Here is a 23,063-nt window from a genome sequence, read left to right as displayed (position 1 = left end):
CCAGGATTGACTCCAAAGCTACAGAGAAACCCTGTCTCAAAAACATTTAAATGATGAAGTATGAGAGAGAGAGAGAGAGAGAGAGAGAGAGAGAGAGAGAGAGAGAGGCGCAGACTGGTTCATGCCCTATGGAGAGAGGCAAATCTAAAAAGGCAAAGGTGAAAAGGAATGAGCTGTTATGGGTGGCCTGTTTGCCACTCGGGATCATGAAGAAATCCAGGCCTCAAAAACTGCCAAAGGCCATGTCTGTATCTGGATCTGTTTTTATTTGCTTTCACTCTGTACTGTCTCTTTTTCTCTCTTGGAGGCCAGTTACCCAGCTGTCAAGTAAACACAAACACAGTCTTGTGTCTAGCCAGCTTTTCTTAACTTAAATTTCCCCACTACTCTTTACCTCTAGTCATTTTCCTTCCCTTACTTCTGTGTATCATACTTTCACTTTTACTCTGTGACTGGCTGGGTGGCTGGCTTCTAGTGTCCTCCTCTCCTTGTCCTCTCAGTCTTCTCTTGTCTCCCAACAGATTTCTCTTCCTATTTATTCTCTATGACTGTCAGTCAAGTTATTCTTTCTCTCTATTGGCCATTAAGCTCTTTATTAGATCATCAGGTGATTTAGACGGGGAAAGAATCACAGTTTCAAAGAGCTAAACAGATTCGTTAGACAAATGTTCCAGAGCAAAAACAAATATAACATACCTTAAAAAAAGTCTTCTACAACAGTGGCATTTGACAACTGGGACCGTGGTGTAATCCAGGTCTGGGCTGCTGCCAAAGGAAACGTCAGGGTCTGGGTCCATAGTTCTATTACAATCAGGGTTCTGTGTTGATATCTGTTGCTCCTGTTATAAGCCATGAATATGCCCGGAGTCTGGGCCTATACCTGAGAACATATCGGCATCCAAGGGTCATGCTACAACCAAGGCCATACAGTTCTCAGTGCCCTGCGACTCAGGGCCATGAATGGAGAAGTCAGTCACAAATAGCGGTTCTGGGTAATTTCTGAGTCTAAGGCCCTACATCTCTGAGGATCTTCTTGATGTCTGTGGCTCCTGTTACCATCAAATGTCTTGTGACTGACTGGGGCTATCCTGGGGCTATGTGTAGTCTGGGGACCACACTACTGCTGGGCCCATGTTCTGATTTTCTCCCTGCACTTTCATCCAGGGCTATATTGATATCTGGGCCCAAGCTGCTACTTATGGCTATGTCTGAATCTGGAGTTCTGTTGCAGTTGGTGTCTTTGTCATGTCCATTGCCCAAGTTAGCACAGGGCCCTTGCAAACCATGTGTTGAACCCTGTTTCAAAGTAAAAGGCCCACGATGAGCTGACCCCACCCCCTCACTAGCTGAGGGAGAGCCATTTCTGCTTGCTGGATAGCAGAACCTATCCCTCACCAACCCAAAGATAGTGGAAAACAGTGATCCCAGCACAGGAGAGATATCCCCGTCCCTAATAGGAGAGTCGACTCCAGCACTTAGGAAAGCTGTCTCCATTCCTCTCCATGGATGTGGGAGAGCTGGCTCTGTCCCTTACCTGAGGAGAGTGGGTCCAGCAACTCAGACTGACCAACACAGTTTCGACCGAGGCACACATTCAGGAATTTGAGTTGGCATTCTTTGACATGAACCCCATCTATGATCCGCTAGAGCATGAGATGGGACTTGTCCTGTGTAACTATAGTTGTAGGATCTCCATTATATTCTGGGCAGCTACAGGATAATCAAGAACAAATTTATTGAAGAGTTTAGTATTAATAGTGTACCAGATGTCAGAGGCCTTGAACCTCATTACAGAATGAAGAACACATTACACACTGCAATGAAGAACAAAGTACACAATGAACATTTGCAAGTAAAACTCTTTGGACAAATAGACATACTGTATGATACACAGACGTTCCCAATGGCACTAAATGAATGAAGAGGCAAAGGAGAAGCAGTAAAGACAATGGAGCAAAGGGACTTTTTGTTTGTTTATTTAAGTGTCTTATTAATACTTTTGTTCCTTTGTTTATTTAAGTGTCTGATTAATACTTTTGTTCATGTTTTTTTTATTTTTCATATTTATTATTTTTAAAGTTTTCCTTTTTCAGGGGATGATCCAAGGGTGAAGGGCAAATATGAAGGAACTGGGAAATGAGTGATATTTAGTTACATAACTTAAAATTCACAAAGAATCAATAAAATATGTTAAACAAAAAACCCTCGGGGTTTAATAATGACATAACAAGAAGGACAAAAGTTTATTTCAGCTTGATAATACCAGGAGCATTGCCATATTACATGTGTTACATTTGTGCTTACTGTAGGAAAAATTTAAAATCTGATGTATATCAAAGTAGCTGTCTATTTGTCACACGTGGGTAAGTGTATACACACACAGAGTCACATAGAAACACACAAGCACATATACCCATGCATACACACAAACAATATACACAAAGAGTAACAGAGACAGAAAAACACACACATATACAGAAACATACACACACACAGACAGTGAAAGGTTAGGGTTTATGAACACCTAGGAAGTAGCTTCTTCAAGCTTTTTTACAATCCCATAATCAACTTATTTTCTATCTAATTTTACAAGGTAAAAATTCAAGCTCTTATTCTATCATCTCTAAACTCTACACTACAGAATGTATAAAGGGAAGTAAAAGTAGTTAATTCTCTCCTTTTTAAAGTGAACTTACCCAATGGCTAAAAAGATGTTTCTACCCATATTCTACTGGCTAAAACACATAAGCTAGCAGAAGGGAGTTCTCAGTCATATTCCATGAGAGAATCTGTCACTAAGAATGGGAGGGTATATATTAGAAAATAATTTTCAATATCTGTCACCTATTTTCCAGTCTTAAACAAAGGCAAAACTAGTATATTTTAAACATAATTTATAGAGACATACCTAAGGAAATGCCAAGGACACTGCAGTCCTTTCTAGACGTCTGGAGATCTTGTCAACAGGCTGCACATGTAACTACTGGCATCACACCAACTGAAGTTTCACAGAATAAAACTACCAAAGAGGAAAAAGTGATGATAAATTCAAATAGGGGAAAATTATAAAAATGTTAAGAGTTTATCAGGCATGAAGATTGTAGTATTATAAGCAATTTGGCACAGATGTGCAGAAATCCCTAGAAGTTACACCAGCCCCATAAACACAAGCCCATAAATCATTTGTGTATACTATTATATCATTTGAAAATAACAATGCTTGTTATTCCTCCTTTCCAATTGTGTTCCCTTTACGCTTTTCAGTTGTTTTACCTTAAATATCAAGTACTTTATTGAGTAAATAAGGAGAGTCTAGGCAACTATGCTTGCTATTGATTTTAGTGAAATTGCTTTGAGTTTCTCTCCATTTAATTTGACACTGACATAAGCTGACTGCAAATTGCCTTTATGATGTTTAGGTATGTTCTTTTCTTTATAATCTCCATAATCCAGTACTTTTATCATGTAATGGTGTTACATTTTATCAATGGCTTTTTTCTGAATCTAATGAGATTACCGTGTGGGTTTTTTTTCTTTCAGTTTATATGTGTAGTGGATAACATTAATTCGTTTTACATATATTGGATTATCTCTACATCTCTGGGTGATCTTTCTTATGTGTGCTCGGATTCAGTTTGTAAATATTTTATTGAGTATTCCTGCATCTATGTTCATATGTAAAATTGGTTTGTAAATATTATTCTTTGTTGAGTCATTGTATAGTTTGGCCTCAAAAAGTAAGTAGGGTTTTGCTTTCCTTGTTTCTATTTTATAACATAGCTAATTAAGGTATTAATTTCTTCTTTGAATGTCTGGTAGAATTCTGTACTAAAATTATCTAGCCCTGGACTATTTTTGGTTGGAAATCTTTTAATGACTTTATTTAACTAGGGTTATAGGTCTCTTTAAATTGTTTATCTGATCTTGATTTAACTTTAGTAAGTGGTACCTAGCTAGAATATTTTCTGCATCATTTTGATTTTCCAACTTTGTGAAATACAGAATTTTAAAATATGTCATGATGAGTATGCATTGCCTTGGCCCTAACCTGAGGATCTGGTGATGAGGTCTCCATCCTGCTGACCCACCTGTCTGGGTTTGGTATAAACCCCCTTGGTGATATACAATAAAATCTTCTGATTCTGTAATATCCAAAGTGTGCGTTCCATTAACCCTGATGTCTTTCACTCAGACTTGGCTCTACCTGCGCTGGCGTAGCACTCTAGAACCTCCACAGTGGATCCTAACTTCAGGTCCCTAACTAAACTCCCTAGGCTTCTCTAGCCAGCCAGCAGGGAGTAGTCTCCTCCAAAACCCAACCCCATCCAGAAGCCTGACCAAATGACTAGCCATACACAGTCCCCAAACCCACCTATCCTCCTGCAAACTTGGTGGAACTCTGAAACATAGCTTGCTCCTATAATGAGAATACTTAAGATATGCGTGAACAGCCAAATGGAGGAAAACCTCACTCTCTATGACCTCCAAAAATCCCAGGCACCTCCCCTAACTCCTGTTTTTTTCCTAGCCATCCAGCAAGGAGTTTCCTATGGGTAGGTACTCCCAAAATACAAACCCATCCACTGGACCCCCAAAGCCACTACTGACACTCTGCCTAAGAGCTCAGAGCTTGATACAATGCTGAAGGGACCAAGAGTTGCTACAACACTGAGGGGACTAATAGAGAGCACTAAGAGAGCAAACCAGAAGAGAAGACCAAGAAAGCAGGCATATAGAGACCTCAGAGGCTTCTGAGACAGACATTGACAGTATAGAACAGAACAAAGAAAAAAAAAAACTTCCAAACACTCAGTCACAGAAAAGATTGGAGAAAGACACAAACACAGCTGGCTTCATTTGAAGGAAGAGATGGTTAGGCACCAAGTGCAAGAATTCCTCCAACAGCCTAAAAAGCAACATGGTAACACGGTAAGAGCAGGCTGCTTGTCTGTTCCTCACTGCCCAGCTAGCTTAGAACCAAAATAATCACAGAAATACTATTAATTAAATCATTGCTTGACCCATTAGCTCTAGCTTCTTGTTGGCTAACTCTTAAATTTGAATTTAACCCATTTCTAGTAATCTGTGTATCTCCATGTGACAGTGGCTTACCAGCTAAGTTTCACTGTGTCTTACTCTGGTGGTGGCTCAATGGAGCCTTCCTCACTTTGTCCTTCTTCCTCCCAGCATACATCCTAGCTTTCCTGACCTAGTTCTGTTCTTCCCTGCCATAGGCTCAAAACAAATCTTTATTAATCAATGAAAGCAACACATAAAAGAAGAACCTCCTACATCATTTCCCCTTTTCTTTTTTATTACTTCAATTTATTCCAGTTTTATTTTTTTTAATTTTTTACTTATTTATTTTTTGTTGAAAAAAATTTCTGCTTCCTCCTGACTCCCATTTTTCTCCCCCTCCTCTCCCCCTCCCCCCTCCCCCACTCTTCTCCCGTTCCCCCTACTCCATTCTCCCTCCCTCTTGAGTCTGAAGAGCAGTCCGGATTCCCTGCCCTGTGGGAAGTCCAAGGTCCTCCCCGCTCCATCCAGGTCCAGGAAGGTGAGCATCCAAATAGGGTAGGCTCCCACAAAGCCAGTTCATGCAGTAGGATCGAAAACTAGTGCCATTGTCCTTGGCTTCTCATCAGCCTTCATTGTCCACCATGTTCAGAGAGTCCGGTTTTATCCCATGCTTATTCAGTCCCAGTCCAGCTGGCCTTGGTGAGCTCCCAATAGATCAGCCCCACTGTCACAGTGGTGGGTGCACCCCTCGCAGTCCTGACTTCCTTGCTCATGTTCTCCCTCCTTCTGCTCCTCATTTGGACCTTGGGAGCTCATTCTGGTGCTCCAATGTGGGTCTCTGTCTCTATCTCTATCCATCGCCAGATGAAGGTTCATATCCAGGCGGAAGACTATATGTTTTTCTTTGGGTTCGCCTTCTTATTTAGCTTCTCTAGGATCACAAATTATAGGCTCAATGTCCTTTATTTATGTTTAAACAAAAATGAAGGTTTTAACATAGTAAAATTGCATAAAACAGGTATCTAGCAAGAATTACAGTTACAAAATTTATATCTACCTTATCTTTTATCATAACTAAGGAGAACTATAACTATAGATTCTTCAAGTCCATTAAAGATTCCAGAAGGATATAATAATACCTAAGTAAACAGGAAGTGCATTGTAAACAACTTCCAAAACTCTAGCAATGACAGAGACATCTTGCTGCATGGACAGTCACCCAAAGTTCTTCTGTACCATTGGGGCATCCAATCTTCAGCCCAAAGGCCCATAGTATCTGGCAGACTTTTCCACAAAAGCAGGAAATTGCAAAGGCAATTTCACCTATATTGGTAGTTTGCCAGTCACTTTCTTCTATATCCTGCAGAATGTCTTATACACTATTTCATGAAGCAGGAACCCCAAGGATCATCTCACCTTTAGGGAATTTCAGCAGTCATTTCTCTGCAGGTCCTGCATGTCTAGTTTAGTAGTCCTTGCAAGAGCAGTTTCATGCCCAAATAACTAACCAACTTCATAAAAAGCCCCTTCAATGCCCATCTTCCTCTTGGAGTAACTGATGCTGCCAGAAGCAGATGTGTCTCATTGTCATGAAAAGTCCTAAATTATTAAAAACAATGAAATGTCATATTCTGAACGTATATTTCAGTTAGGTAGGTATCTTTAAAGATTTGAAGAAAAACTATCTAACTGAAATATATCTCTACATATCTAGAAAGTCTAACTAACATGACTATAAGCTTGACTATTATAGATGACTAGCTATCAACTTATATTTCTTAATTATACATTACATTTTTAAATAAACTACACAATCACAATACCTTAATCAGGAGAAGAAATGGACATATAACAAAACTGACTTTAAATTTGTATCAATAAACCAAGACTCATACCAATGCAAATCTCTACAGCATGGCGTATTCCCCTTTAAATGTAAAAAAAAAATTATAGTCAATATTTGAGAATATGAGTGTAGATTTGTCCATACTACTTCATGTTGTTTAGGGGTGATGTTAATCAGGTCTTTCATGGTGTATCTTGTGTGCTAGGTTCATCTCGGTCAGCAGTTGGATGTAGTATTTTCTTTGTGAGGGTGTTCACAGCAACCTATCAGGGGGTCTTGTTCCATGAAATCATGTTGGTCTAGAAACAACCCACAGGTTCTCATCTTCTGTGAAAACAAAAGAACCTCTTTTCCAAAGCACTATACCCTTAGACCTAAATTCTGAAGTCAACATACCTTTAAAATATACATGTTGGCTTATCTTAGCAGCCTCCACAATAAAATATCTCTCTGTACTTACTCCTTCACAGTCAAAAAATTAAAAGAAAACATAATAATATACCTAATTCAGACTCTCTGTGAATTTTTCATCTTTATGTGGCTTATTTTTTTTTACCTCCTTTAATCCATGATTATCTATACTGTGTCTTTAAGACTTTACCTTTTTCAAAAGCATTTGTAGGAACAGGCCACTTGTTTGTTCCCAGCTATCCAGCTAGCTTAGAACCAAAATAACCACACAGAAACTGTATTATTTAAGTCACTGCTTGGCCCATTAGCTCTAGCTTCTTATTGGCTAACTCTTCCATCTTAAGTTAACCTATTTCTATTAATCTGTTTATCTCCATGTGGCAATGGCTTATCAGTTAAGTTTCAGTATGTCTTACTCTGGTGGCGGCTCCATGGAGCCTTCCTCACTCTGCCTTTCTTCTTCCCATCATACAGCCTAGCTTTCCCCACCTAGTTCTGTTCTTCCCTGCCATAGGCTAAAAACAGTACTCTATTAACCAATGAAGGCAATAGAAAGACAGATGAAATACCTACATCAGTAACACCAGAACTCAGTGGTCAGAAAACAGAAGGATTACATCCTGAAGAAGTAGAAGAAAATGGCTTTAAATGCTACTCTATGAAAATGATCAAGACCTTTAAAGAGGAAATGAAAATTTCCCTTAAAGGAATAAAGGAGAAAACAAACTAAAAATTGGAAGAAATTAATAAATCCCTCAGAGAAATCCAAGAAAATCCAGAAAAAAACAATCAAACGGGTGAAGCAAATAGTTCAACACTTGAAGTCTGAAAAAGAGGTAATAAAGGTAATAAAAACCAAGGGAATTCGGGATATGGAAAATCTGAGCAAATAAAGAGGCACTACAGGGACAATTATAACCAACAGAATAAAGAGACAGAAGAAAGAATCTCAGGTGTTGAATATACTATAGAGGACATAGACTTATCTGACAAAGAAAACATTAAATAAAACAAATTCTTAATACAAAACATCCAGGAAATCTGGGACACCATGAAAAGACTGAACATAAGAATAATACGAGTGGAAAAGGCGAAAAAATATGCTCAAAGGCACATAAAATATTTTCAACGCAATCATAGAAGAAAACTTTCCCAACTTAAAGAAGGCTATCACTATGAAGGTACAAGAACCTTACAGAACACCAAATAGACTGGATCAAAAGAAAACCTCTCCTTGCCATTTAAAAGCCAAAACACAAAACATACAGAAAAAAGAAATAATATTAAGACATGCAAAGAAAAAGGTCAAGTAACATATAAAGGTAAGCCTATCAGAATTCCACCCGAGTTCTCAATAGAAACCCTGAAAACCAGAAAGATCTGGGCAGATGAGGTGTAGACTCTAGAGACCATGGATGCATGACCAAACTACTATACTGATCTGTTGGACTCTAGCGTCCAAACACCGAGAAGGAGTCACCCCCAGAGACCATCTCACACACCACAGCCGATGCAAAAGCATGAGGATTTTATTAATTCTGTCATGACAGGGTCCCCCAGCATTCGGGAAGCCGAGGGACCTCGAATATCTGGTACAGTCTACTTTTAAAGGGGCCACTGAAGCAAGTGGGGTTGTTCTTTGACTATTCTGATTGGCTTATTCGAAAGGGCTATTACCGATAATTGACTGGAGAGCTGTTGCCAAATCAGATGAGGTAAGAGGTCATTTTGACCCCGTTTCCCAGGGGACCAAACCAAAACATACGTATATGGGTAATTGTTCAGGAACTGAGTATGTGCAAGTGTAGCTGTTAGGTCCTTGGTTCCCAGGGAAGGAGGGGAAGCACTGTGGCACAGAGGCTGAGAGGATTCAGAATTGTCAAAAATGGCTTCAGGGTTGTCTTAAAGTCTTACATTCCCTCCTCTTATTTGGTCAAATATCTCAATCTTGAGATATTAGTAAATTTGGAGAACCAATTGGATCTGTACACAGAGATTAACAAACCAGTGTTGTTTCCTCATAACAGGAAGATCCTGCTGACAAGCATAGCCAACAATATTGTGTCAAGCTGGGGTCAGTACTATTTAGCAAAGAAAAGGCTCCCACTACCAGATTAAACAGTCACTGGCCTGTATTAGAGTTTGCCAGCAGTGAAGCAGGGGTTGCAGAAGGGTTCTTAGCACTAGGAGTGGGGCCTAAGAGGGGCTACCTTGACAGGGGCTAGGCTGGCCCTGGTCAGGCAATACCGGGTTGGGCCCTAGTACTATAGTCATTGGAGATGTTACAACTCACAGGGTGAACAGAATCCCTATGTATTTTTTTTTCTGGATCCTAAAACTATAAACTCCAAGTATTGCCTGTTAACTGGTTAGCTCTTTTTTTTTTTCTCAGTGAAATTGATTGTGATTTTAGATTTTTTTTTTTTGGTGTGATATGGGTGAAAGACACTAAGTCCTTTTTGTTAACCCTCAACCAGGAGACATTGACATTGGTTTTACATCCCCAGGCAGCACAATAAAATATTTTAGCCCCCCCCCATACTGCTTCCCCCCCCGGACAAATATATCATTCAGAATATTTGTATACAGGATAAAAGTTTTTGGGGGTTTGCTCAGTATCCTCCCAAGAGTAATTTGCTAAACACAGGTCAAAAGTTAGATGGGGGAACCAGGTATTTAGGGGATGAACTCCATTGGCTAGCCTTAAGGCTTGCCCAGTCTCAAAGTTAGTCAGGGTCCAGATTAAACATCAGGGCAAAGATCAGCAAGCCTGGCAGAATCAGGCCTCCTTGAGAGGATTTTGGGTAAGCTGAAGCTTTTATTTGGATAGTCCTGGGTCATCCTGTGGAGGTGCAGGCTTGATGTGAGATGCAGGCAGGCTGTAATACAGTCCACTTTGAGGGCAGTAGGTGTAGGGTCCCTTCCAGCGAGGTTTAAAGTTTTGGGACCGGTGTCTCCGAACGTACACAGCATTGCCAAGCTGGAACGGGTGTGAGATTTCCGGATGCCCGGGCTGGTGTTGGGAGGTGCCAGCAAAGAAGCAGAGAGAGTAGCTTAGTCCAGCGGACAGCAGCAGGGATAGCTAGGGCCCCTTTAGGGAGGGTCTAGTCCGGCCAGCAGCAGCAGGCTCTGGTCAGATAGTACTTGGTTTTAAATACCATCTCATGCCCCAAGTTCTTCCCGACACCCATGGAGACAGTCCCGCCGCTCGCCCCTGGGGGAGATGTCACAGGTCCCTGTGTTCCACATCCAGGGGCAGCTGTGGGGAATATCCATCTCGGATATCCCAGGAGGCTAGCCCTGCTACTAGTTGACAGAAATCAGGGGTGAGGGCAGGGGTATCAAAGCAAGGGCTTGAGGAGGCATGGATTGCAGGTATGTGGGGTGCTGTAGTTTTTTTCATGTCCCTCAGGATATACCCCAGGTGTCAATTCTGGAATGAATGTGAGATTTCCAGGTGTCAGGGTGGCCAGGGGTCTCTATGCCTGGGCTCGGAGATCTGGAGAGCCTTTTACAGCGCCTGCAGATCGGGTTTGTGAGCAAATGGGTCATGAGGGGCCTTAGGAAACTAAGAGGGGGGTCCCCCATATTGGATCTCATAGGGGGTTAGTCCAAGCTGAGACGGGGTGTTTCGTACACAGAACAGGGCTAGGGGAAGGAGCTGTACCCAGTCTCTAGTGCCAGATTTTAAAGGCTAATTTGGTAAGGGCCTTTATTTATCCTTTTTACCTGTCCTGAACTCTGGGGTCTGTATGCACAATGTAATTTTCCCCAGTCTTACCTATGCCCTGACTTTTCTGAGCAACAAGGCAGTTTACCATCAACCTCAATTACCCTGAGCGGGCCAAACTTCGAGAAGATTTTTTTCTTTGATCTTTTTAGTCCTGGTAAGAAAAAGCTTCTTTGCCTTCCAGCCGATGTCCCTTTAAGTAGGCTGCTCAGCTCATTTACCATTGCTGCCCTGTCTTCTTCAGCAAATCCTACCAGCACATGCCATTAAAACCAGCTCTGCTTGGGCATTGCCGTTCCCCAAGCTTCCCACAGCTGCTGTCTGGGAGCTGGGAGCAGTTGTTCTTTGTGAAACTTGCAAGCAGCTCGGGAAGGCTGTTTGGAATTGGGCTCCAGCATCTCCAGGGCCCCTCCTCATTTTAGTCAGTTGCTGCCTGTCAGGGCAGGTGACTGTAAGCAGAGCTCCCAGGCTTGGGCTGTGACCAAGGCAGCTGGGAGGAAGATTCAGCCATCAGTGGCTGCAAAGCCTTCCTTAGCGAGGTGGGCATGGCTAAGGCAGAGAGCAGCCTGCTTTTCTTTACAGCCATGGAGAACAGTAGGGGAAGTCAAAGTCTCCAACAGGTCTTTTTGTAATAAAAGTGTGGGACACTCAGGAATAATCAGCCATCCTTATTTCCATAGTCAAATGCTTTAGACATAGCGAGGGGGAACTCCTCACCCTTTTTCCCCTGTACACCCCAGAATCAGACACCTGGGTGTACAGTGTAAACAAGGGGGGGGGGAATTTCAGTACTGTCACTGTGGCTGCTGCGTAGGCCTTTCAGGTGGGCAGAGCATCGCTTCAGTAGCCGGCTGTGCTCGGCGCCGTTTTCCGACCTGCTTCTGCTCAGCAGCTGCTTTGGGAAGTGTCTCGAGTCCGAAGTCCTGTAGGGCCACTCCTCACTGAAGTCTGCATTCGGCCATTCAGGGGCTGCTCTGTCTGAGGTGCGCAGTCGCTGCAGCTGTCATCTTCTGTTGCCTCCCTAACTGTCTAATTTTTTTTCCTTTACTAAGTCCTGGAGGGAGCATCTCTGCAGTCCCACCATTCTCTGCAACTTGCTATGAATATCTGATGCTGACTGGCCTACAAAAGACATTACTGCTTTGGCTTGGCGATCTGCTGCCATGGGATCAAAATGGGTTTACATCCTGTACCCCTCCAATAGTCTTTCTAAAAATCCTGTAAGAGTACTATCAGACCTTTGTACTATTGCTCTTACCTTAGACAAATTAGCAAATGAGTGGGGTGCTTTGCAACCCCCCCTCCTGTTTTTTTAGACCTGCCAATTGGACTCTGGCAATAAAGATGGACCTGCTCCCTACCAGCTGGTGTATTGAAGTCCCATCCTCTATCTTGTCCGGTGATTTGGTTGGCCTGCTGTCAGCTCCTGGGACATTCTTTTTTTCCTCTGTGGTTAGGAGCACCTGTAAGAGCTGCTGGCAATCATCCCAAGTGGGCTGATGGATAACCAGAACAGATTCTATAAGCCTGGTCACGGCCTGAGGTTCCCAAGAAAAGGAAGGGTTATAAGTAAAGATTAGAGGCAGAAAAAGGCAGTATTGCAATTGGCCTGCTACTGAGCAAAGGGAAAATGTTTGGGAAGTCACTCTCATCCTTCCCCTGTCCCAGCGTGGATGCTGAGTACGGAAGTTTTCAGGGCTAGGGCCCAACCAGCAGGGCTCCTCAGGAACGAAGTGCTTCCTCTGGGGGAGGAGGAGGGAGAAGTCTGTCATGCTTGGCTGGATATCAGGAAGAACTAGAGGTGCCTGGATTCTGGGTTTCTTTTGCTCCTGTAACAGGAAAGAGAGAAGACAAAAGGCTCGGGGATGGGCAGCCACCACTTCCTCCAGCAGCGGGGCTACTTTTGGAATCAGGGAAACTGATGATGGTCAGGGGGCCAGTGCCAGGTTCTGAACTCCTGCAGGTGGATTTTAACAAAGACAAACCAACATACAAAAACAAAAATACAAAGAGACAGACATAAACTCAAAACCAGAAGCTGGTGCTCTCACCACCACTCTGGTGTAGAACTGAAAATACACAAGAACAAAAAGACAGACATAGACTCAAAATCAGAAGCCGCGTGGCAATAGATCCAAAAATACAGATAGAGGGTCACATCTCCCCTGGAGATTAGGGCCACCTGGTCGCCCCTCCCTCCCATAAATGCCCATGAAACGTCTTTCAGGGTTAGGGCAAGGGATCTCAGGACACATCTGCCTCCTCCCTTAGCCCCGTTTCAATACAGACCCTGCGCAAGTACAATTCTCAAGTTACTGATTCACAATTACACAGAAACAGAAACGCAATACACAAACAGACAGACATAAAAATGAGTTCGTTTCTTTATACCTCCAACTGGGCCCAGAGTGTGTCTGGGAGTGACTCGATTTCTGGTCAGGGAACCAAATGTTGGACTCTAGCATCCAAACACCGAGAAGGAGTCGCCCCTAGAGACCATCTCACACACTACAGCCAATGCAAAAGCATGAGGATTTTATAAATTCTGTCATGACAGGGTCCCCCAGCATTCGGGAAGCTGAGGGACCTCGAATAGCTGGTACCGTCTACTTTTAAAGGGGCCACAGAAGCAAGTGGGGTTGTTCTTTGACTATTCTGATTGGCTTATTCGAAAGGGCTATTACCGATAATTGACTGGAGAGCTGTTGCCAGATCAGATGAGGTAAGAGGTCATTTTGACCCCGTTTCCCAGGGGACTGAACCAAAACATACGTATACGGGTAATTGTTCAGGAACTGAGTATGTGCAAGTATAGCTGTTAGGTCCTTGGTTCCCAGGGGAGGAGGGGAAGCACTATGGCACAGAGGCTGAGAGGATTCAGAATTGTCAAAAATGGCTTCAGGATTGTCTTAAAGTCTTACATTAAAGCATCCAATCATCATTGATGGAGAGACTAAGATATTCCATGACAAAAACAGACTTAAACAATATGTATCCACAAACCCAGCCCTACAGAGAGTATTAGAAGGAAAACCCAAACAAAGGAAGCTAACTACACCCCCCCCCCCAAAAAAAAAACACAGGCACCTGATAACCCCCAACCAGCATAACCCAAAGAAGGGAAACACAAACACTACGATATAGGGATAAGTCCCGCTCCTTAGGGGGCGTGTTCGCCTCTGGCTAATGTTTACCTATAAATCTGGCGAGTGTGCTTCCAGCTGTGGCTTCTGCTTTCCTGGTCTCTGCAGGAACGGTGATTCTGTAAGTCTATTTCCCCATTAAAGCTGTATACATTTTTACAATCTGTCTGCATTAGTTTATGCTGTTACATTTTGGTGCCCAAAGTGGAGCTCGAACCCATGACCCTGAGATTAAGAGTCTCATGCTCTACCGACTGAGCTAGCCATACTACAGAATGGTGCCCAGACGTGTGGACAACTGAATCCACTGAAAGCCTGAGAAAGCCTCTTAACAGCTGCAGGGTTTTGCAGCTAAAGCTGAGTCAGGAAACCTCTCTTAGACGAGAGTGCTTGCTTGCCTCTAGCAAGCAGAGCAGACCCAAGCAATTGCTGCTACCAAGAAAGCATGCTTTATTCTTTCCCAAGCTTTCTCAGAGGTTAAAATAAAGCACACAAAGATGGAAAATACACAGAGAATTTTGATACTGTATGCTATTATGTTCTCTTTGAATTGTTTGAATGCTGAGGAAGGAGCAACAGCTGCTAAAAGATATTTGTTTATAAATGCTGCTGAACTAATCCAACATAGATATTTTGAAAATGCCTTGACTTTGAAATTTGGATCTAAGGACATGATGCTTTGGAAAGGAGTTTCTTATTTTGTTTTCACAGAGGGTGAGAGTCTGTAGATTGCCTCTATCCCAATATGGTATGATGGACCACGCCCTCCTGAAGGGTTGCTGTGAACAGCTTCAAAAAATCACTTCACTCGACTGCTGACTGAGACTGAGATGAATCTAGCACACAGGTTATACCATGAAAGAACTAAATAACAGTGCCCCCATTCAGCAGGAAGCAGTTTGGAGAGAAAAAATGTTTATAAACATTCTTTTACATTTAAAGGGGGATATGATATAGATATGAATAATTTGTATTAGTATAGATTTTGCCTTATTGATAGAGATTTAAGGTAAATTTTGTTATATGTATATGTATTTTTGATCTTTATTAAGGTATTGTGATTGTGTAGTTCACTTAAAAATGTAATGTATATAGGTTGTTAATAGATAATCATAATAGTCAAGTTTGTAGTAATGTTACTTAAGATTTTCTAGATGTACATAGATATATTTTAGATAGGCATTCTTCATATCTTTCAAAGATTATAGAATATGGCATTTTAAATGTTTTAATAACTTAGGGTTTTTCATGACAATGAGATACTCTGCTCCTGGCAGCACCAATCTACTTCAGGAAGAAGATGGGCATCGAAGAGGATCCTTATGGAGTTTGATAGCCATTTGGGCAAGAAACTGTTCTTGCCTGGACTGTTGCATAAACTGGACACAAAGAACCCACAGAGAGAGGACTACTCAACTTGCCTAAAGGTGAGATGATCTTTCAGGGTTCCTGATTCATGAAAGAGTCTGTGAGACATTCTGCAGGACACAGCAGATAGTGACTGACCTGACTTTGAATTTTCCTGCTTTATGGAAATGTCTGCTGGATACCATAGGCCTGAAGGCTGAAGATGGATGCCCCAACGGTACAGAGGAAATTTGGGTGACTGTCCAGGCAGCGAGATGTCTCTGTCATTTCTAGAGTTTGGAAGTTGCTTATTTCTTGTTTGCTTAGGTAATATTGTATCTTTCTGGAGTCTTTGATAGAGTTGAAGAATAGTTAGTTATAGTTAGAGTTTTCCTTAGTTATGATAAAGATTATTGTAATTTTTACTTGATAACTGTTTTGTTATATGTAATTTTGCTATGTTAAAGTTAAAACCTTTCCTTTTTGTTTAAACAGAAAAAGGGGAAATGATGGAGGAAGGTCATTGATTAAATAATAAAGAAACTGCTTGGCCTCATAGGTTAAAACATAGGTGGGAGGAGTAAACAGAACAAAATGCTGGGAGGAAGAGGAAGTGAGGTAAGACGCCTCAGACAGAGGCCATGCCCCCCTCTCCCTGACAGATGTCATGAAACAAGCTGCCAGGTCAGACATGCTGAATCTTTTACCGGTAAGACTGATGCTACACAGATTATTAGAGATGGATTGATTGGGATATGAGAATTAGCCTGTAAGGGCTAGAGTTAATGGGCCAAGCAGTGTTTAAAAGAATGCAGTTTGTATGTTATTATTTCGGGGCATAAGCTAGCCAGGCAGCCAGGAGCTGGGGTGGCAGGATTGCAACCCGCAGCTCCTACTACAGAACTACTACTGAAATATGACTGAAATAAACACTACTCGTCATTAATATCACTGAATATCAATGGGTACAATCCACCTATAAAAAAACACGGGCAAAGAGAATGGATATGAAAACAAAACCCAACTTTCTACTATATACAAGACACATGCCTCAACCTCAAAGACAGACACTACCTCAGAGTAAAAGGTTGGGAAAAGGTTTTCCAATCAAATGGATCAAAGAAACAAGCAGGTGTAGCTATCCTAATATCTAACAAAATAGATTTCAAACTAAAATCAATCAGAAGAGATGGAGAAGGACATTTTATACTCATAACAGGAACAATCCATCAATATGCAGTCTTAATCCTGCACGTCTATGCCCCTAATACAGGAGCAACCTCATATGTAAAAGAAACAGTATTAAAACTTAAATCACACATCAAACCCCACACTCTACTTTCACCAATGGACAGGTCAACCAGACAGAAACTTAACAGAGAAATAAGAGAACTAATAGACATTATGAATCAAAAGGACTTAACAGTCCATTTATTATATTATTTATATTATTTTATATTTATTTTATATATAATATAGTATGTTTTATATTATCATATAGTATCATATTTTATATATTATATGTATCATATAATATCATATATTATTAATAAAAAACATTCCACCCAAAAATAAATGAATTTACCTTCTTCTCGTGGAACCTTCTCTAAAATTGATCACATACTTGGTAATAAAACAAACCTCTATAGATACAAAAAACTGGAGTAACCCCCTGTGTCTTATCAGATCACCATGGGTTAAAGTTAGAATTTAACAACAATACTATTCTCAGAAAGACTAAAAACTCATGTAAATTGAACAGTGAACAACTAAACCACCCCCGTGTAAAGGAAGAAATCAAGAGAGAAATTAAATACTTCCTTGAATTAAATGAAAATTGAGGCACAACATATCCAAATGTATGGGACACTATGAAGGCAGTGCTAACAGGAAAGTTATCATCACAAATACCCACATAAAAGATACAGAGAAAACTCACATTAGTGACTTAACAGCACACCTGAAAATTCCAGAACAAAATTAAGCAGACTCACCAAGGAAAAGTAGAAGACAGGAAATAAATCAAATTGAAGGATAAAACAAACAAAACAGAAATAAAGAAAAACAAATACAAAGGATCAATGAATCAAAGAGCTGGTTCTTTGAGAAAGTCAAGAATATAGACAACCCCTTATCCAAACTAATCAAAAGGTAGAGAGAGAACACCCATATTAAAAAATTAGAAACAAAAAAGGACACAAAACAAACACTAAGGAAATTCATAAAATTATTAGGTCTTACTACAAAAACCTGTACTCCACAATTTGGAAAATGTAAAAGAAATTGACATTTTTTAGATGGATGCTATATACCAAAATTAAATCAAGACCTGGTGAGCAATTTAAATATACCTAAAAACTGCAAGGGAAGAGAAGCTGTCATCAAAAACCTCCCAACAAAAAAAAAAGTGCAGGACCAGATGGCTTTAGTGCAGAATTCTACCAGAACTTCCAGGAAGAGCTAATACCTATACTTCTCAAAGTGCTCCACATAATAGAAACAGAAGAGACATTGTCAAACTCTCTTTATGAGGCTACAGTTAAACTGATACCAAAACCAGACAAAGACTCAACTAAAAAAGAGAATTACAGACCAGTCTCATTCATGAACATGGATGCAAAAATACTCAATAAAATACTGACAATATGAATCCAAGAATACATCAAAAAAGGTCATCCACCATGTTCAAGTCAGCTTCATCTCAGAGATGCAGGACTGGCTTAACATAAAAAAAATCTATCAATGTAATCGATCATATAAATAATTGAAAGGAAAAAACATGATCATTTCATTAGATGCTGAAAAAGCATTTGACAAAATCCAACACCCCTTTATGAAAAAGGTCCTGGGAAGATTAGGGATACAAGGAACATATCTAAATATAATTAAAACAATATACAGCAAGCTGCCAAACAACATCAAATTAAATGGAGAGATACCCAAAGTTATTTCACTAAAATCAGGAATAAGACGAGGCTGTCCACTCTCTCCATATCTCTTGTACAGAGTTCTTGAAGATTTGGCAATAGCAATAAGACGACAAAAGGAGATCTGATGTGGGAGTGATTTCTTTCTAATCTGTTGCTTTCATTGGTTAACTAATAAAGAAACTGCTTGGCCCTCTGATAGGGTAGAATTTAGATAGGCGGAGTAAACAGAACAGAATGCTGGGAGAAAGAAGCTGAGTCAAGGAGTTGCCATGGTTCTCCCACTCCAGACAGATGCAGGTTAAGATCTTCCCTGGTAAACCACCTCATGGGCTACACAGATTATTAGAAATGGGCTAGTCCAGGTGCGAGTGTTAGCCGAGAAGAGGCTAGAACTAATGGGCCAAGCAGTGTTTAAATGAATACAGTTTCTGTGTAATTATTTCGGGTATAAAGCTAGCCGGGTGGCGGGAAGCAGCCCGCTGCTCCTATTTCAATAGAGTGGTGCCCAGCGTGGTAATGAACTCCACGTAAAACCTGAGAGAGCTTAATTTTAATCAGAGAAAAAAACAGAGTTTAAAACAGCTTTTGGATCTTAGTTGGTGGCGTGCTGTAGAGAGATTTCCTGATTTGGCATCAGCAGCAGAAAAAAAAAAAGCTGTGTCATTTTAAAGTGTGACTTCCTGGGGCTGTGCTGCCAGCGTGAACTCTGGCTTTAAAGCATTTCAATGGATTTTATGGGACTGGATGTTTGTGTTCTCGCTTGGGATTGGAAGGAGAGTGCTCTGAGACTGTGCCGATGGCTCAGCACTCCCTGCCTGCACCTGGGCAGACTGCAGAATCAGGCTTAGGCAGGCAGAAGAGCATGGTGGATTCCTGCCGCCATACAGAGACATGTTTTCAGAATGCGCAGTGCTCTGCATGTCAGGTTTGGCTGTAACTTGGATGAAAAGAATTTCTGTGCTGCATACTCAGTCTCAGAATTAAAGTGCTGAGTGCCGCTCTTACCTGGAGGCCCCAGAGCTAGCACAAAATGGTACATCCTCCATTTTGAAATTTTCCTGACTCAGCAGCAGGAAAAAACTGGCTGTTTTAAAATGCCGGCTTTCTGGGCTGTACCGCCATTGCAATCTCTGTCTGGCTCCTGTGGGAGACAGAGCTTTTGAATGGAGCATTTGGAGTAAAGTGCTACGATTTGTTTGATGGCAACTAGACTCGCTGTGTGCCTAAAAGGAAGTCATTGTGTGCTGTGGCTCAGAGGCACAAGCAGCTCCACCATGCTATTCGTGCAGTGTGAAAGGATCAGAGGCACGAGTGACTCCACCATGTTGGACTGGGTGGGGCAAGCAGGCAGTACCTGTTTTTGACCTAGGAATTGTCACAGCTTAGATTCTTAAGCGCTTAGTGATTTAAAGGCACAAAACAAAGTACTCCTGGATAGTAAAAAAAAATTACAGATTCACAATAAAACAGATTCAGACACTGTTGGATGATTGTACGTAGGCTTGGGAGAGAGAAGAAAAAGAATATAAAGAATAAAGTTAATGTCTTAAAAAAAGAGTAATGTCTTTAAAGAGACAGAGTACAGATAGTTAAGAGATTAAAAGAAATAAAGAAAAATAAGCCAGGTAAAAATGGAAAATTTACAGAGAGTCTGGATTATGTACATTGTGTTTTCTTTAAAATATTTGACTGTGAAGGAGCTAAGAACAGAGAGACATTTCATTATATGGGCTGCCAAGCTAAACCAGAATGGATATAAGGGTATTACAATTTCAAAATTTGGGTTAAAGGATATGATGCTTTGGAGAGGGTCTTCTTTTGTTTTCACAGAGGACCAGACCCTGTGGATTGATTCTATCCCGATATGGTATGATAGACCATGACCTCCCGAAAAGTTGTTGTGAACACCCTCAAAAAATTACTTTACTCAACTGCCAACTGAGATGAACCTGACACACAGGTTACACCCTAAACAATCTGATTAACAGTGCCCCCATTCAGCAGGAAGCAGTTTGGAGAGAAAAAACTGTGCCCGTACTCTCAAAATATTATTTATAAATGTTCTTTAACATTTAAAGGGGGGAATGATATAGGTATGAATAATTTGCATTGGTATGGATTTTAAGGTCAATTTTGTTATATGTATATGTATTTCTGATATTGATTAAGGTATTGTGATTGTGTAGTTCATTTAAAAATGTACTATATAATTAAGAAATATAGGCTGTTAATGGATAATCATCGATAATAGTAAAGCTTGTAGTCATGTTAGTTAGATTTTCTAGATATATCAGATAGGCATTCTTCATATCTCTCAGAGGCTGCAGAATATGGCATTTAAAATATTTTAATAACTTAGGACTTTTCATGACAATGAGACATGTCTGCTCCTGGTGGCACAAATCTACTTCGAGAGGAAGATGGGCATCGAAGAGGATCCTTAGGGAGTTTGATAGCCATTTGGGCAAGAAACTGGACACAAAGAACCCGCACAGAGAGGACTGCTGAATTTGCCTAAAGGTGAGATGGTCTTTCAGGGTTCCTGATTTTTATCAAAGAAGCTAAAAGCATACTATGGAAGAAAGAAAGCATCTTCAACAAAGGATGCTGGAATAACTGGATGCCAACCTGTAGAAAATGAAAATAGATCCATATTTACCATCATGCACAAAACTCAAGTGCAAATGGATTAATGATGTCAATATAAATCAGACCACACTGAACCTGATAGAAGAGAAAGTGGGAAATAGTATTCAATGCATGGGCACAGGTGACCACTTTCTACAAATAATCCCAGTAGCACAGACAATAAGAGCAACAATGAATAAATGGAACCTCCTGAAACCAAGAAGAACCAGTATAGGGTTAGCAGAGACTTAGTTCTAGAGAAATTTCCAGGAATAGACAAGGCTGACTCTGACTAAGACTCTATAGAAATATAGAAGTGGGGGCCTGATTTTGATTTTTCCTGTAGTCAGAGTGATGAATATCTTAAATATCACCATAGAACCTTCATGTAGCAACTGATGAAAACAGAGGCAGAGGCCCATATAGGAGCACTGGACAAAATTCCCAAAGCCCAGTTGAAAAGTGGAAGGAATGAGAATATGAGCAAAGAGGTCAAGATCATAATGGGCTTACCCACTTAAACAGTCTAAGCTAAATGGAGCTCACCAACTCTAGCCAGACTGGTAAAGGAACAAGCACAGGACCAAACTGTTCCCTCTGATTGTGTTTGACAGTTACATGGCTGGGAAAGTCTGAGGGTCCACTGGCAGTGACACCTATCCCTACTGCATGTACTGGCTTTTTGAGAACCTATTCTCCTTGGATTTATACCTTGCTCAACATAGATATAGTATGGAGAGCTTTGGACCTCCCACAAAGCAATGTGCCTTACCCTCTCTGTATTTTGGGTGGAAAGGTATGTGGAGGGAATGGAGGAGGGAAGGGAGTGGGAACTTGATGGGTGTGGAGACTGCCTCGACCAGCAAGGATGATGCAACACTGGAGCTCTTCTTGCAAGCAGTTTATTCAGGACCTTGTTAACAGTGGAACCTCTCTCTCTCTCTGGGCAAGCCTCTCCCAGCCCTTAAGTAGGCCTGGGCCGCCAACCCTAGACTACCACATGGGCACCATCCATAGGTCCACGCATATGCAAGCAGCTTACGATCATCGCATGATTATAGCCTGAGCCTGGCCTTAGCCATATATGGGGTTGTTTATCACAGAGAGCGCTCGCTTTCAGGATTGCGGAGGGTGGAAGCCAGCACCATCTTTAAGGTGCGGTTCCACACAGCTCTCTATAGTTCCCCCTTTTTGTTTTGCAAAGCAACAGGCAAGAGTATAGGTCTGATCTCTGTTGAAAGTGAAACATGTACTAGTGTTTGTCCAGATGTCATCCATCCAGAGAACACTAGACCCGTTCGGTGCCTTTTTACAGAGGTGGGAGTTAGACACCAACCCACATGCAATCAGACTTGCTCTTCTTGAGGTTGGTGTATATTGACCTCAAGTGCAGTGCGCAAGCCTCTCATCCTGTGCTCATATAATTTTTAGAGTAGTTATCCAAACTTGGGGGAACTGTCCTGCTTCAATGGCTGTGAAGGCCTGTATGACCATAGCCACATTGCAACGCTGTGTAACCCTCATGCAACAGACACACCACAGGCACACCAGAGAGGCAAGCACCATTAAGCCTGTCAGGGCTCCTATCCCCGCCCACTCCTTAAGATAATCCATGGCTGTAGTGATCCAGGAGGATAGTCCTTCGGCTAGGCCGGCATCCATACGTGTGGAGTTCACAGTCACTATTGCCACTCGCAACCTTTCCAGTTGTTGTTCGAATTCCCCAGACCAATTACCTAAAAGATATCTAGACAATTCTTTAGATAAATTAGCTGCATGGGTAAAATTTTCATATTGAATACTGGTAACGCACAACCCAGGAAATTTCCATTCACAGCTAAGCTGAGCCAATTGCCAGAGGACATCAATCTGTTCTCGCACCAAATCTATGCATTGATTTACAACCATTAATCCACCTTTTAACTGGTTATCAAGTCTAGTCTGTGCACCCAATGCTTGTGCTACCGAGGCAGATAAATCGTTTAAGGTTTGTGCTGTCTGTACAGTAT

This window comes from Microtus oregoni, unplaced genomic scaffold, assembly GCF_018167655.1.
Source record: "Microtus oregoni isolate MIOR12 unplaced genomic scaffold, Mior012 000034F_ref0000314, whole genome shotgun sequence".
Classification (NCBI taxonomy): Eukaryota; Metazoa; Chordata; class Mammalia; order Rodentia; family Cricetidae; genus Microtus; species Microtus oregoni.
Note: the sequence above shows the minus strand (reverse complement) of the source record.